At 40.6% G+C, this 18,349-nt stretch overlaps 1 long non-coding RNA gene across 2 annotated transcripts in view; it reads right to left on the bottom strand.

Moving 5' to 3' along the window:
* Positions 1-18,349, bottom strand: part of LOC117082339 — a 105,751-nt gene that overhangs the window by 69,654 nt on the left and 17,748 nt on the right. For both annotated transcript variants that reach the window (XR_004436557.1, XR_004436556.1), the window contains exon 2: positions 16,163-16,244. This is a non-coding gene — a long non-coding RNA (uncharacterized LOC117082339). The remainder of the gene's footprint in view (positions 1-16,162; positions 16,245-18,349) is intronic.

Raw genomic sequence — 18,349 nt, 5'->3', positions numbered from 1 at the left:
CAGATGAGATTTCCTCATCATCTCCCAACTCCAACTGCACAAGGTGAAGACAGAAAAGCATTCTCTTTCTCTCTGCAACAGTGGGGCTTGACATTTTTGTTGAGACATTTTTCTGGATACCCTTTGAATGCTGGAGTTTTGGGCGGCATGCTTGGAGGAACTAAATTGTGTTGGTAGTCAGCGTGCTATTCACTCTATTGCCTTTCAGCAATGGAGCGTTCTCTGAGTAGAATTGTCCATTGCCCTGAAGAGTCTCTGACAGTGTCTCTAAAAGTTACATGACTAGTTAAGGAACATGTATTATGTCATATCCCAGCCCTTTCATACATGTAGGTTCACAAGTGTGCATGACAGAAGCAAGTCTTATGATATAGCAGTTATATAAAAGTGCTCTGATATTTGCTATTCTATTTTGTTCCTTTGCCTTTAATAATGCCTGTTGTGACCTACTAAATTGATTTTATGACCCACTAGGGTCATATGGTTTTTTTTAATGTATGTGTGGAAAAATAATAGCTCTATTTTATACTTTTAAGGCAAAATCTGTTGCATATATGTAAACACAATTGGTCCTCTACCTAGTGTTTCTCATTTTTTTCTTTGATGACTTATAACAAAGAATAAATTTTACACCAAGAGCCACTGTACACAGAGAAAAGTTTCATGAAACAATACCTCCCTTGTATACAGAAAACAGTTTCCTATTTGCATTTTCGTTGATTTTATTTTGGAAATGCATAGAGCTCAGTAAGTTGATTTCATGATCCATGGTTAGAAAGCATTACTCTAATGTAAATGAAAGAGTCCATCAGGTCAACGTTCTACTCAAGACATATTCAAGTCACTTGTACTCTCAGTTGTAATTAAAACTTCTTTTACACATTGATCAAAAAGTGGCATCCTGACCAGGAACAGCAAACCAGGGCTCTCATGGCGGTGACAGGAAAAGGATGGAAGCACACGATAGAAACCCTGACATGATCAACCACAGTGACATGTGCACACACAGAGCTGGAGGCTGGCACTGAAGTGAATGTGTGCATTGCATGTGGGCACTGAATTTGCAGTCTCTCATCTCTGCCTCCTACAGACCCCTCAGTTCCCCGAGAATGTTTCACAGAAACTGTTTAAACCAAGTTTTTAAAAATATATTTCCCTGAGTTAGTTACTTCATACCTCAGCAGTGCTGCAAGACATGATAATTTCCTATCAATTTCTTCCATTCCCTCACCCGTATGTTACCACTAGTTGTCTTGCCCAGCAGTTTTAAAAATGTAATGTTTTAGCATTGTACTGGCATGAAAACAGACATATAGACCAATGAAACAGAACAGTGACCTCAAAAATAACACCACACATCTACAACCAGCTGATCTTTGACAAACCAGACAAAAACAAGCAATGGGAAAAGGATTCCCTATTTAATAGTTTAGAACCAGTTGCGAAAACTGGCTAGCCATATGCAGAAAACTGAAACTGGACCCCTTCCTTACACTTTATACAAAAATATATACATCTTAACTCAAGATGGATTAAAGACTTAAATATAAAACCCAAAACCATAAAAATCCTAGAAGAAAACCCAGGCAATATCATTCAGGACATAGGCATGGGCAAAGATTTCATGATGACAACACCAAAAGCAATTGCAACAAAAGCTAAAACTGACAAACGGGATCTAATTAAACTAAAGAGCTTCTGCACACCAAAAGAAACTACCATCAGAGTGAACAGACAACCTACAGAATGGGAGAAAATATTTGCAATCTACTCATCTGACAGAGGTTTAAAATTCAGAATCTACAAGAACTTAAACAAATTTACAAGAAAAAAAAACATCAAAAAGTGGGCAAAGGATATGAACAGACACCTCTCAAAAGAAGACATTTATGTTGTCAACAAACGTATGAAAAAAAGCTCAGCATCACTGATCATTAGAGAAATGCAAACAAAACCACAATGAGATACCATCTCATGTCAGAATGGTGATTATTAAAAAATCAGGAAACAACAGATGCTTGTGAGGCTGTGGAGAAATAGGGACTCTCTTACACTGTTGGTGGGAGTGTAAATTAGTTCCACCACTGTGAAATACAGTATGGCAATTCCTCAGGGATCTAGAACCAGAAATACAAAGTAACATGGGAACAGTAAACCAAACACTGCATGTTTCGAACAATGAGAACATATGGACACAGGGATGGGAACAACATACACCAGAGCCTATTGGTGGGTGGGTGTCAAGGGAAGGGAGAGCACTAGGCAAATACCTAATGCATGTGGGGCTTAAAACCTAGAAGACAGGTTGATAGGTGCAGCAAACTACCATGGCACATGTATATCTATGTAACAAACCTGCACGTTCTGCACATGTATCCCAGAACTTGAAGTAAAATGAAAAAAAAAAAAAAGTCATGTTTTGCCTCTGTTTTCTCATTGCAAGAAACTTCGATACTCTGTTTCCATGGCTGATTTTCTCAAAAACGTATGGTTTTCATCTAAATCCAATGGCCATATTTCTCTAACTTCCCTATTGCTCCCCTGTGTGGCAATGGTGGAGCAGGACTCTGATGTAAGTTCAATGACAAAGGCTTACCACTAAATAAGAGCCTTCCAAAATGATCCCGTGTGTCAATATCCTATGCATACATACAAACTGATGATTTTCAGACCCTTTGCCGTCTACGGTGGACTCAGCCCAAGTAACGTTCATTGTTGACTAAGAGAGGCGGAAAGCATGAGGTTGCAAATGGAGAAGAAGACAGAACTAAGTTTTTCTACTAAGAAGAGGACCATGGGAGAGGAGTAGAGTATGAGCTGGAAGGGAGGGAAAGCTAAAGGCGCCACTGAAAAGGTTGCTCAGAAGAGGATTCATGGGAGAAAATAATCCAAAAGAAGAAAAAGCAGAGAATGTATTCAGATGATTTCTATGAGTTTTTTTTTTTCCCCTGTGGAATGCAAATATATAGTTTTACTCCAATTTCTCTTGAAAGCATCAGTAAGACCAACATTGCTTGCCAGAGCTTGGGTGGTGCCTGGGAAGGAACCGAGTCTGGTCTCAAGGTAGCACAGAGTGAAGGAAGCCCCTCACATTTGAGTCTCCAAGAAGACAGTTTCTCTTCTCGTCTTCAGGGGTTAATGGAAAACAGTCAAAAGAATGAAGTAAGACAGACTCCAGCCCATCCAGGACACGGAAAGAGGAAACTGGAGCCACACAATGGGTCTATAGATATGTTCTTTCTCTTTTTTTTCGTAAGAGATCACCTTTGAGATAGGTTTGAACACATGCTCGGGTTTGAACCTATCTCACCTTTGAGATAGGTTTTGAACACTCTCCCTGTCCGGGAGAGACTCTTTCAGAAGTCCATTGATCCACAGTCCAGCAAGCTGATTACTTAAGAAGAGGTTAAAAAAAAAAAAAAAGTAACAGGAAAGGAGGGAGAAAAAACACATTGGAGGGAGGAAGGGGAAGAAGGGATAGAAAATCTGTCTGCTAAATTTATTATTTTAGCTTGCATTTTGGTGAGAATATGTACATTAATGGCCCATCTGCTGAGAAAATCCACCAGAGATTTTCAGTGATTCAAAGTGATGATAGGACTCACATTTCCACTTCCTTCCAGCTGCAGAAAAGGAGCCCACTTCTAAGAGAAAAATCAATGACCTGCCTTGGTTGCCTGGTGAACCAACTCTCATTTTCTAAGAGCTGAGGATAAAAATCGCACCTCTAGGCATTAAGCCTTGGAGCACACACCTGTGCACGAAACTTCTGGACAAGGCCTTAGAGAACTCAGATCAGCTCCCACAGCTACTCTTCAGTGACCAAAGGGCCTCGACAAAATCACTTCCTTTCCTCCTGCCACGCTTTCCCCAACTTTAACACCAAGATCATCTTTTACCCTCCTTTCTCAGAGGGAAACTGTTCAGTCCTCTGCTTTAAATTTAACCCTTTCTTGTCTTCATTTTAACCAAATACCTTCACTTTATCTTGACAAAACTCATGGCCCATATAGTTCCTCGGTTTTTATTCTCCCGAAACGCTCATCGTTGCTTAATACACGTAGACACTCATGCTGCCTTCACTTCCATCAACCAAACTACCCAGCCCTGACTTTTCTCCTGCCTGTTTCAGTGCTCAGTTCCATTTTCTATTTCTTTTCTTCATCCTGACCCCAAACCCTGGGGATCCCCAAAAGCTTTGTCTTTGACTTCTCATTCCCTTTCTTTAAACTCTTGCCCTGTATCTTACCATTGCTGTAACCGTCACCTGTGACTAGAAAGTCATCAAATTCTTAACTCCAGGCCTAGGATGTCATCACCAGACACACAACTCACCGTAAAGGTATTTATTTCTGTTTGCCTGTTCCATGGTTACCCTGCATGTAACATGTCTTACAGACAACCTGTGAACACCCCCAAATGCAAATAAATCATTCCTTCCTCCTTCTTTATCCTACTAATGACATCACCTGTCCTCTCTGAAATCAATCACAAGTAGCCAGACGGATCATCAAACCCTGCACATTTTTAGTTTATCCTGCCTCCCCCACCACCCACAGGGATCCATCCTTTTCCTTTCCATGCTATCTCCTTAGGCCACACCATCATCTCACATCCCTCCGTGCGAATGCAACTGCCATTTGGAATGACTCCCAGCCTTCAGCCATCTTTCTATCTGACAAATCTTCTTAAAACTCTCTTCTTTTACACAAAAGGCCTAATGAAGAAAGAACCTCTGGATTAAACAGATATGCTCGTGCTGCTGCTGGTAGTGATGAACAGCATCTTCAAAGAAGAGCAGGACATGGTCTGAGTCCTAAGGCCTATAGCTCGGAAGATAAAAAGCACAAGGACAATCACTGGGACCACAAACCAGCCCGTGCAGAGCAGAGGTCACCTCCGTGCCCCACACTAGCCCTTTCCTAGTTCAACTCTCCCGTATTCAGAACCTTCCTCCTTTGCCCTTCTCCCTCATGGAGTCTTTCTCCATCACTTTAGTGCTTTCTCTGAAATCCTTCGGCATTTATTTCCTTCAGGTAATCAAATATTGTTCCACATATCTGAACATTTAATTCTTTCTGTTGAGTATGTCCTTGAGCACTTTCCCTCCAGTCATAGAGGAATAATTTTCTCTGCATTCTTCCAGAAAAAATGTTAGTTGGGACAACCAAATAATAAATAATTGGCCGGGCGCGGTGGCTCAAGCCTGTAATCCTAGCACTTTGGGAGGCCGAGACGGGCGGATCACGAGGTCAGAAGATCGAGACCATCCTGACTAACACGGTGAAACCCCGTCTCTACTAAAAACTACAAAAAACTAGCCGGGCGAGGTGGCGGCGCCTGTAGTCCCAGCTACTCGGGAGGCTGAGGCAGGAGAATGGCGTGAACCCGGGAGGCGGAGCTTGCAGTGAGCTGAGATCCGGCCACAGCACTCCAGCCTGGGTGACAGCGCGAGACTCCGTCTCAAAAAAAAATAAATAAATAAATAAATAAATAAATAATTGAAGGGCAAGAATCATGTCTCACAACGCTCTCGTAGTCCCAACATCCCGGTAAAGAATCATGCATACAGATGTCAATTGGAGACATTTATTCAACATTTATTGAACAACTACTTTGTTCTAGGCTCTATTCTAGGTAATAGAATACAATGAACAAATTAAACCAAATTCCTGCCTCCCCAAGCTTGATTTTCCAGTGGGGCAGAAGAAATGGAATTAAAGAGAAATAGCTGAAATAGATAATAACATGTTGCAAAATAACACATTATTATTTTGTATGTTTTAATGCATATTTCTAATTATTATAAGTTATTATAAAACAATACCAAATAAGAAAAGAATGAACACAAAATTAGTTAATTCTATGATATATTAGAAATTGATAAAGCAGTAGAGAAACACGAAGCACGGCAGGGCGATAGAGAATACAAGTTGCAGAGTGAGGAGCAATTATAAATTAGGTAGTTAGGGAAGGTCTCTGCAAAAGTATTAGGTTGGTGCAAAAGTAATTGCGGTTTTTGCATTGTTGGAATTTGCTGTTTGATATTGGAATACATTCTTAAATGTGGTTATGTTATACATAATTTTAGTGGACATTTCTTGCTTTATTATTATGATTATTTTTTGGCTAATGACTTATTACTTGCTGTTTATTGTAGACTATGGAAATGACGGTAGCAAAAAGCAAATTCGAGCAATTTTCTTGAGTTCAAAGTGGGTTGTAAAGCAGTGGCGACAACTCCCAGCATCAACAACACATTTAGCCTGGCCCAGGACCTGCTAACAAATGTACAGTGCAGTGATGGTTCAAGAAGTCTTGCAAAGGAGATGAAATCCTTGAAGATGAGAAGCACAGTGCCAGGGCATCAGAAGTTGACAAAGACCAGTTGAGAGCAACCATCGAAGCTGATCCTCTTACAACTACACAAGAGGTTCCCAAAGAACTCAACATCAACTATTCTATGGTTATTCAGCATTTGAAGCAAACTGGAAAGGTGAAAAGGCTCGATAAGTGGATGCCTCATGAGCTGACTGAAAATAATTAAAAAAAACATTTGTTTTGAAGTGTTGTCTTCCCTTATTCTATGCAAAAACAGTGAACCATGTCTTGATTGTATTGTGACATGCAACGAAAAGTGGACTTCATATGACTACCAGTGACAACCAGCTCAGTGGTTGAACCAAGAAGCTCCAAAGCACTTCCCAATGACAAACTTGCATCAAAAAAAAGTCATGGTCACTGTTTCGTGGTCTGTTGCTGGACTAATTCACTACAGTTTTCTGAATCCTAGAGGAACGATTACATCTGAGAAGTATGCTCAGCAAACCTATGAGATGCACTGAAAACTGCAACACCTATAGCTGGCATTGTTGAGCCAGCATTGGTCAACAGAAAGGGCCCAATTCTTGACAATGATGCCCAATCGCACGTCGCACAACCAACACTTCAAATGTTGAATGAATTGGGCTACAAAGTTTTGCCTCATCCACTATATTCTCCTGACCTCTTGCCAACTGACTACCACTTCCTCAACCATCTGGACAACTTTTTGCAGGGAAAAGGCTCGTACAACCAGCAGGACACAGAAAAGGGTTTCCAAGAGTTCATCAAATCCCAAAGCACAGATTTTTTTTTTTTTTTTTTTGAGATGGAGTCTCGCTCTGTCACCCAGGCTGGAGTGCAGTGGCGCAATCTCGGCTTACTGCAAGCTCCGCCTCCCAGGTTCACGCCATTCTCCTGCCTCAGCCTCCCAAGTAGCTGGGACTACAGGTGCCCACCACCACGCCCAGCTAGTTTTTTGTATTTTTTAGTAGAGACGGGGTTTCACCGCCAAAGCACAGATTTTTACACTACAGGGATAAACAAACTTATCGCATTGGCAAAAACGTGTTGATTATAATGGTTCCTATTTTGATTAATAAAGATGTGTTTGAACCTAGTTATAATGATTTAAAATTCATGGTCTGAAACCACAGTTTCTTTTGCACCAACCTAATAACATCTGAGCCATTTCTGGAAGGAGGTGAGGGAATGAGGCATGTTGCTCTTTGGGTAAGGAATATGCTGCATAATGGGAACAACATGTGCAAAGACCCTGAGACAGGACCAAGTCTAGAATATTCTAGAAAGTGCAAAGAAGCTACTTTAGGAACATTGGCTTTTATTCCAAATGAGATTATGAATCACTGGAGTTTTCACTGGAGTAGTAAATAATTTTGATCACCCCAGTTGCTGTGAGATAATGTGCAGGCAAGTGCAGAGGCAGGGGGACTAGTTAGAAGAACTTATAATCCAATGCAAAGGTGACCACAGCTCAGACCAAGGAGGAAGTGGTAGAGAGGAGAAGGGGTCGGACTCTGGTTACATTCTGAAGGTAAAGCCAGTGGGATTTGCTGGTGGATTGATTGTGGAGTGGGAGGAAAGGGACAGAGTCAAGGATGACTCCAAGATTTCTGACCTGGGCAAGTGAAAGAACAGAATTGAGAATTTTCTTAACTGGGTCAAAGAAAAGTGGAGCATGCACAAATATAAGGTAGAAGATTGACATATTATTTAACGTTCTCCAGAGAGATAGAAACAATTGTGTCTGTGTGTGTGTGTATGTGTGTGTATGTGTCTGTGTGTGTACAGAGAAAGCTCTTTATTTTGAAGGAAGTGGCTTGATTATGGAGACTGGTAAGTCCAAAATCTTCAGGGTGAGCCTGCAGGCTGGAGACCCTGGAAGAGGCACGCTGCAGGTCAAGTCTGAAGACCATCTGCTGCAGAACTCCTTCTTGCTCAGGGAAGGTCGGGTTTTGTTTTAGTCAGGCCTTCAACTGATTGGACGAGGCTCTCCCACAGGAAGGGAGGGTAACCCACTTTTCTCAGTCTGCCTATTTACATGTTAATCACATTCAAAAACATTTGCAGAAATATCCAGAATAATGTTTGACCACATATCTGGGCACTGGCCAGCCAAGATGACACAAAATAAACCATTGCAACTGGGGATTTAGTTTTGGAAATGTTAAGGGTGAGATGAATATTGACTATAAGTGGAGATGTTAGGTAGAAAGTTGGATATAAGAGTGTAGAAGGCAACAGAGTGAATCAGGCTACAGATATAAGGTTGTGAATCATCAGTAAACGACTTTAAAGCCAGGCCTGGAAGACACCATCAAAGGAGGGAGTGATAGAGGAACACTCCGAGGACTGAGCGGGGTATTTCAACACTGAGACGACTGACAGAAGAGCAGCAGCCAAGCGAAGAAGATGAAGAAAAAGCAGCCCATGAGGCAAACAGAAGAAACACATATGATAATTACATACACTGTATCATATTGAGTGAATATACACAAATCAAATACATAATGAGTAAATAAGCACACAGCAATTAATTAGAATTCATTCATATATTTAATAGATAGTATCACATTTGATCATGAAAAAGAGAAGTTCATTGCAAAAAACAAACAGTTATGGTTTTATCTGAAACACAGTGACCTAAAGGGAACGGTATACATTTAATAACTCATGAAGAGAAATATCACCTGCCCTCTAAAAAAGAAAGAAAATCAAAAAAGAGTTTCAGTTACTTGCCTGGAGAAGCAAGGAAAAGTAACTCATTTGAATAAATTTGATTTTCTTAATGGAATCTACTTGTTTCTTAAAGGACCTAAATGTCGTTTTTCTTTCTCAGACAAATGTGTCTTTAAATCCCCACTTTCACTGCTGCCCGAGTCTTTTCCATGATAAAGTAACTACATTGAAACACTCTGTTCTAAATGTAACACCTGCTTGCAAAGCTTCTCTCCTTTCTTTGGCACCAATAAAGGGTAACAAAACTCTGGAAATACGCTGTTGAGAGCAAGCTGCTGTTTTGCTCCTTCCCTTATGGGTGATAAGGAAATACCTTCTTATGTCAGTAATTTTGATAGCATAGACCAGATCTCAGCCAACATTTTCTGTAAAGGTAAATATTTTAAGTTTTACAGGCTATACAGCCTCTTCCTCAACTGCCCAACTCTGCTCTTAAAGTATGAAAACAGCATACCTAGGGCAGAGCAAGATGGCCGAATAGGAACAGCTCCAGTCTCCAACTCCCAGCGCGAGCGACACAGAAGACCGGTGATTTCTGCATTTTCAACTGAGGTACTGGGGTCATCTCACTAGGGAGTGCCGGACAATCGCTGCTGCTGCAGCCCGACCAGCGAGAGCTGAAGCAGGGCGAGGCATCGCCTCGCGTGGGAAGCGCAAGGGGGAAGGGAATCCCTTTTCCTAGCCAGGGGAACTGAGACACACAACACCTGGAAAATCGGGTAACTCCCACCCCAATACTGCACTTTAAGCAAACGGGCACACCAGAAGATTATACCCACACCTGGCCGGGAGGGTCCCACGCCCACGGAGCCTCCCTGATTGCTAACACAGCAGTCTGTGATCTAACCAAAACGGCAGCAGCGAGGCTGGGGGAGGGGCGCCCGCCATTGCTGAGGCTTAAATAGGTAAACAAAGCCACTGGGAAGCTCGAACTGGGTGGAGCTCACAGCAGCTCAAGGAAACCTGCCTGTCTCTGTAGACTCCACCTCTGGGGACAGGGCACAGTTAACAACAACAACAACAAAAGCAGCAAGAACCTCTGCAGACGCAAACGACTCTGACAGCTTTGAAGAGAGCAGTGCATCTCCCAACACCAAGGCCGAGATCTGAGAAGGGACAGACTGCCTGCTCAAGTGGGTTCCTGACCCCTGAGTAGCCTAACTGGGAGACATCCCCCACTAGGGGCAGTCTGACACCCCACACCTCACAGCGTGGAGTACACCCCACACCTCACAGCGTGGAGTACACCCCTGAGAGGAAGCTTCCAAAGGAAGAATCAGACAGGTACACTCGCTGTTCAGCAATAGTCTATCTTCGGCAACCTCTGCTGCTGATACCCAGGCAAACAGGGTCTGGAGTAGACCTCAAGCAATCTCCAACAGACCTACAGCTGAAGGTCCTGACTGTCAGAAGGAAAACTATCAAACAGGAAGGACACCTATACCAAAACTCCATCAGTACGTCACCATCATCAAAGACCAGAGGCAGATAAAACCACAAAGATGGGGAAAAAGCAGGGCAGAAAAGCTGGAAATTCAAAAAAAAAGGAGTGCAGTCCATCGCCAGCAACAGATCAAAGCTGGTCAGAGAATGACTTTGACGAGATGAGAGAAGAAGGCTTCAGTCCATCAAACTTCTCAGAGCTAAAGGAGGAATTACATATCCAGCGGAAAGAAACTAAAAATCTTGAAAAAAGAGTGGAAGAATTGACAGCTAGACTAATTAATGCAGAGAAGGTCATAAACGAAATGACAGAGATGAAAACCATGACACGAGAAATACGTGACAAATACACAAGCTTCAGTAACCGACTCAATCAACTGGAAGAAAGAGTATCAGTGATTGAGGATCAAATGAATGAAATGAAGCAAGATGAGAAACCAAAAGAAAAAAGAAGAAAAAGAAATGAACAAAGCCTGCAAGAAGCATGGGATTATGTAAAAAGACCAAATCTACATCTGATGGGGGTGCCTGAAAGTGAGGGGGAAAATGGAACCAAGTTGGAAAACACTCTTCAGGATATCATCCAGGAGAACTTCCCAACCTAGTAGGGCAGGCCAACATTCAAATTCAGGAAATACAGAGAACGCCACAAAGATACTCCTCCAGAAGAGCAACTCCAAGACACATAATTGCCAGATTCACCAAAGTTGAAATGAAGGAAAGAATCTTAAGGGCAGCCAGAGAGAAAGGTCGGGTTACCCACAAAGGGAAGCCCATCAGACTAACAGCAGATCTCTCGGCAGAAACTCTACAAGCCAGAAGAGAGTGGGGGCCAATATTCAACATTCTTAAAGAAAAGAATTTTAAACCCAGAATTTCATATCCAGCCAAACTAAGTTTCATCAGTGAAGGAAAATAAAATCCTTTACAGATAAGCAAATGCTTAGAGATTTTGTCACTACCAGGCCTGCCTTACAAGAGACCCTGAAGGAAGCCCTAAACATGGAAGGAACAACCGGTACCAGCCATTGCAAAAACATGCCAAAATGTAAAGACCATCGAGGCTAGGAAGAAACTGCATCAACTAACGAGCAAAATAACCAGTTAATATCATAATGACAGGATCAAGTTCACACATAACAATATTAACCTTAAATGTCAATGGACTAAATGCTCCAATTAAAAGACACAGACTGGCAAACTGGATCAAGAGTCAAGACCCATCAGTCTGCTGTATTCAGGAGACCCATCTCACATGCAGAGACATACATAGGCTCAAAATAAAGGGATGAAGGAAGATCTACCAAGCAAATGGAGAACAAAAAAAAGCAGGGGTTGCAATCCTAGTCTCTGATAAAACAGACTTTAAACCATCAAGGATCAAAAGAGACAAAGAAGGCCATTACATAATGGTAAAGGGATCAATTCAACAGGAAGAGCTAACTCTCCTAAATATATATGCACCCAATAGAGGAGCACCCAGATTCATAAAGCAAGTCCTTAGAGACTTACAAAGGGACGTAGACTCCCATACAATAATAATGGGAGACTTCAACACTCCACTGTCAACATTAGACAGATCAACGAGACAGAAAGTTAACAAGGATATCCAGGAATTGAACCCATCTCTGCACCAAGCGGACCTAATAGACATCTATAGAACTCTCCACCCCAAATCAACAGAATATACATTCTTTTCAGCACCACATCGCACTTATTCCAAAATTGACCACATAATTGGAAGTAAAGCACTCCTCAGCAAATGTCAAAGAACAGAAATGATAACAAACTGTCTCTCAGACCACAGTGCAATCAAACTAGAACTCAGGACTAAGAAACTCAATCCAAACCGCTCAACTACATGGAAACTGAACAACCTGCTCCTGAATGACTACTGGGTACATAACGAAATGAAAGCAGAAATAAAGATGTTCTTTGAAACCAATGAGAACAAAGATAACAACATACCAGAATCTCTGGGACACATTTAAAGCAGTGTGTAGAGGGAAATTTATAGCACTAAATGCCCACAAGAGAAAGCAGGAAAGATCTAAAACTGACACTCTAACATCACAATGAAAAGAACTAGAGAGGCAAGAGCAAACACATTCAAAAGCTAGCAGAAGGCAAGAAATGACTAAGATCAGAGCAGAACTGAAGGAGATAGAGACACAAGAAACCCTCCAAAAAATCAATGAATCCAGGAGTTGGTTTTTTGAGAAGATCAACAAAATTGACAGACCGCTAGCAAGACTAATAAAGAAGAAAAGAGAGAGGAATCAAATAGACGCAATAAAAAATGATAAAGGGGATATCACCACTGACCCCACAGAAACACAAACTACCATCAGAGAATACTATAAACACCTCTACGCAAATCAACTAGAAAATCTAGAAGAAATGGATAATTTCCTGGACACTTACACTCTTCCAAGACTAAACCAGGAAGAAGTTGAATCCCTGACTAGACCAATAGCAGGCTCTGAAATTGAGGCAATAATTAATAGCCTACCAACCAAAAAAAGTCCAGGACCAGATGGATTCACAGCTGAATTCTACCAGAGGTACAAGGAGGAGCTGGTACCATTCCTTCTGAAACTATTCCAATCAATAGAAAAAGAGGGAATCCTCCTAACTCATTTTATGAGGCCAACATCATCCTGATACCAAAGCCTGGCAGAGACATAACAAAAAAGAGAATTTTAGACCAATATCCCTGATGAACATCGATGCAAAAATCCTCAATAAAATACTGGCAAATCGGATTCAGCAGCACATCAAAAAGCTTATCCACCATGATCAAGTGGGCTTCATCCCTGGGATGCAAGGCTGGTTCAACATTCGCAAATCAATAAATGTAATACAGCATATAAACAGAACCAAAGACAAGAACCACATGATTATCTCAATAGATGCAGAAAAGGCTTTTGACAAAATTCAACAGCCCTTCATGCTAAAAACGCTCAATAAATTCGGTATTGATGGAACGTACCTCAAAATAATAAGAGCTATTTATGACAAACCCACAGCTAATATCATACTGAATGGGCAAAAACTGGAAAAATTCCCTTTGAAAACTGGCACACGACAGGGATGCCCTCTCTCACCACTCCTATTCAATGTAGTGTTGGAAGTTCTGGCTAGGGCAATCAGGCAAGAGAAAGAAATCAAGGGTATTCAGTTAGGAAAAGAAGAAGTCAAATTGTCCCTGTTTGCAGATGACATGATTGTATATTTAGAAAACCCCATCGTCTCAGCCCAAAATCTCCTTAAGCTGATAAGCAACTTCAGCAAAGTCTCAGGATACACAATAAATGTGCAAAAATCACAAGCATTCTTATACACCAGTAACAGACAAACAGAGAGCCAAATCAGGAATGAACTTCCATTCACAATTGCTTCAAAGAGAATAAAATACCTAGGAATCCAACTTACAAGGGATGTAAAGGACCTCTTCAAGGAGAACTACAAACCACTGCTCAGTGAAATCAAAGAGGACACTAACAAATGGAAGAACATACCATGCTCATGGATAGGAAGACTCAATATCGTGAAAATGGCCATACTGCCCAAGGTTATTTATAGATTCAATGCCATCCCCATCAAGCTACCAATGACTTTCTTCACAGAATTGGAAAAAACGGCTTTAAAGTTCATATGGAACCAAAAAAGAGCCCGCATTGCCAAGACAATCCTAAGTCAAAAGAACAAAGTTGGAGGCGTCACGCTACCTGACTTCAAACTATACTACAAGGCTACAGTAACCAAAACAGCATGGTACTGGTACCAAAACAGAGATATAGACCAATGGAACAGAACAGAGTCCTCAGAAATAATACCACACATCTACAGCCATCTGATCTTTGACAAACCTGAGAGAAACAAGAAATGGGGAAAGGATTCCCTATTTAATAAATGGTGCTGGGAAAATTGGCTAGCCATAAGTAGAAAGCTGAAACTGGATCCTTTCCTTACTCCTTATACGAAGATTAATTCAACATGGATTAGAGACTTAAATGTTAGACCTAATACCATAAAAACCCTAGAAGAAAACCTAGGTAGTACCATTCGGGACATAGGCATGGGCAAGGACTTCATGTCTAAAATACCTAAAGCAACGGCAGCAAAAGCCAAAATTGACAAATGGGATCTAATTAAACTAAAGAGCTTCTGCACAGCAAAAGAAACTACCATCAGAGTGAACAGGCAACCTACAGAATGGGAGAAAATTTTTGCAATCTACTCATCTGACAAAGGGCTAATATCCAGAATCTACAAAGAACTCAAATATACAAGAAAAAAACAAACAACCCCATCAAAAAGTGGGCAAAGGATATGAACAGACATTTCTCAAAAGAAGACATTCATACAGCCAACAGACACGTGAAAAAATGCTCATCATCACTCGCCATCAGAGAAATGCAAATCAAAACCACAATGAGATACCATCTCACACCAGTTAGAATGGTGATCATTAAAAAGACAGGAAACAACAGGTGTTGGAGAGGATGTGGAGAAATAGGAACACTTTTACACTGTTGGTGGGATTGTAAACTAGTTCAACCATTATGGAAAACAGTATGGCCATTCCTCAAGGATCTAGAACTAGATGTACCATATGACCCAGCCATCCCACTACTGGGTATATACCCAAAGGATTATAAATCATGCTGCTATAAAGACACATGCACACGTATGTTTATTGTGGCACTATTCACAATAGCAAAGACTTGGAATCAACCCAAATGTCCATCTGTGACAGACTGGATTAAGAAAATGTGGCACATATACACCATGGAATACTATGCAGCCATAAAAAAGGATGAGTTTGCGTCCTTTGTAGGGACATGGATGCAGCTGGAAACCATCATTCTTAGCAAATTATCACAAGAACAGAAAACCAAACACCGCACGTTCTCACTCATAGGTGGAAACTGAACAAGGAGATCACTTGGACTCAGGAAGGGGAACATCACACACCGGGGCCTATCATGGGGAGGGGGGAGGGATTGCATTGGGAGTTATACCTGATATAAATGATGAATTGATGGGTGCTGACGAGTTGATGGGTGCAGCACACCAACATGGCACAAGTATACATATGTAACAAACCTGCATGTTATGCACATGTACCCTAGAACTTAAAGTATAATAAAATAAATAAATAAATAAATAAAACCCACCTAAAAAAAAAAAAGAAAAGAAAAGAAAACAGCATACCTAAACAAGTGAGCATGGCAGTGTTCCAATAAAACTTTATTTACAAAAGCAAGCCACAGACCAGAGTTGGGTCTGGTCCTTATAGTTTGCTGACCCCTTGCATCAACCACAGACCAGTCTTTCTAATCATTAGTCACCTATTTGCCCTGGAGGAACAATTCCAATACCATAAAAACTCTTTGATATAATAAGCATCACACAATGGAGGAGAAGCAGAATAAATGTATCTGTTGCTTCATGGCTATTGTTGTGGATATTTGATTTTTCTTAATGAAGAATAGCCGTATTTAAATGTGATACATAAGGTAGCAACATTGAGAAAAATTTGTGGAACTCATAAATCGCTCAACTCCCCAAGGATTTCTCTGGGTATGCTATAGACAGGACTATCAAATAGCAAAATGGGAAATTACATTACCTGTTACGTAATATTAGAACCTCTTGTCCAATGACATGGGTGTCTTTTCCGCATATCTTTTCTTGGCATTAATCTGAAAAGGCTGAGAGGAAAAAGAAACTTGAATTTGAATTTGACATCCTCTTGCGTCTGTCATTAAATTTCTAGGTAAAGTCTGACTTCTCAAAAGTGTAACTCCATTTAACTTAGTCACAATTTCATAAAACCTTCTCTTTAATTTCACAGGTTTCTATGTCTCTTTCAAGACGAAGATTCAAAGAAAGATTTTTCTGTGTATGGTAGTTTTGATATAAAGAACCCATTAGCAAACTTGAAATGTGTAAATTACATGGAAGGCTCTAAGATGTGCCTTAAATTGTAAGGGCAGACTACCTTCTCCCGGGAGGTTAATGGAGAAAGGAGGTGCTTGTTTCAACAAAGAGTTAAAAATAATACCCTGAAAATCACCTTTGTAATCAAAAGATGGACTGCTTTTAATTGCAGATGTGTGTTATGATATGAGTGACTAGAAAACAGTTTTATTCTTCCTTTATGGCATTTCCCTTGGCAAATAGAATTAAAATGAAGCCCCGAATATATCCAGCATAATATTCCTCAGTGCTCACTAACTCATCTGCTTCAATTCAGGATAGATATCGTAACAATCATTTTCATAATGCCTGTGGGTGCTTTATTAATATTTTATAATAAAATTATCATCATCTTATACAAATTTCACTCTATAATATGTTAAAAATGGGATCAGAGACTTGCAAATGAAATGAAAGCAATGGTAAAATTTAAAACATCATTTTCCACTGCAGTTTTTCTATTTTTTTCCTCCACAAAAAAGTTTTGAGTCACAGCTTTACCAATGCTGTAGACATTATTATCTTGATATCTCCACTATCTAGTTTATTAATACTCATCAGTGGTCTATATTAATCTCAGCTAAGCATGTTTTTCCTAGGGAGCCCAACGTACTACTATTTTTATTTTGCCAGAGCAGTTCCACTAAATTATAACATGCAATATATGTCATAACCTTTTGTCTGTTGTTAGAAAATCAACACATGAAATTTACAAGGTTATTTCTCCATTTTCAGGTAAAAAGGAAGGACAAAAGAGGTGCTCTTATCAATTAGAGCACCAGGGCTTTCATATATGCATCTCATTGAATCCTCAATCAGTTGAGGTAGATGCTATTACCCCATTTTACAGAGGGGAACAGCTGGGTTTCACAAAGACTAACTTGCCCACAGTTACACCTTTTGTAACTGGAGGACTGAGCCCACATTTCTTTGATTTCAAATGATGTGGGATAAGTTAGGTACATAAGGTGAATTTTTTTTAAAAAATTAAGTTTGACACCATTAAACTGTAAGGAATAAGTCTTTGAGATTTTAAAAAGAAAGTACATACACACAAGAAATCTTTACGTAGACATAACCATTTGACCAAAATATAGAATCCTCCTTAAGCATCTTCCTGTATGTCTCAAGGTGAATCAGGTAGAAAGGTACATTTCTCTCTCTTCTTGAGGAGGTTGGACTGTTGATTACCTATTTCCCCGGGCTGAATTAGGAGGAAGGTTGAAAGATGGACTTTTTAGCAAGGGCCTGAGGCTCTAGAACTGTCCAACTTGCCTCCTAATTTCCCATTGAAATTTGGCATTAAGGAGATGTTGACCTTGGCAATAATGTAATATTCTCCAACTCAATAGCTGTAGCCCCACAGAAAAAGACAGTGGTTGTTACCGTTCTAATCAGTATGGAATTTATTAGCCTTAACTAAGACTTCAAGTGTAGTTTGCAACCTTTAGAAATGATTAGGCCTTCACTGAACAAGCAGCCATAGTGACGAGTTGTGCTACCGTTGGTCTTCTCCAAAGCTACTATGCAACGTACAACACACAATAATTTTCCCACTAGCTGACTTGTATTGGGAACTTGCCATAAATGAGGCGCTGTGCTAAGGTTTTCCATGCAGCACCCCACGAAATCTCACCACAGCCTATTACCATCCCAGTTTACGGATGGGGAAGCTGAGGCCTACAGAGTTTGTAAAACCCTATCCTAGACCACCTAACCAGGAAGTCGTTGATCAGGATTTGAACTTGGGTCTCTCTGTCTCCTGCTCTCATAACACTCACATTGTCCTCTGGGTGATAATGAGGTTGAAGGGACACTTATTCCCCATACCTCATGT

This window comes from Trachypithecus francoisi, unplaced genomic scaffold (genome assembly GCF_009764315.1).
Source record: "Trachypithecus francoisi isolate TF-2019V2 unplaced genomic scaffold, Tfra_2.0 Lachesis_group9, whole genome shotgun sequence".
NCBI lineage: Eukaryota > Metazoa > Chordata > Mammalia > Primates > Cercopithecidae > Trachypithecus > Trachypithecus francoisi.
This window is presented reverse-complemented; position numbering and strand designations above follow the sequence as displayed.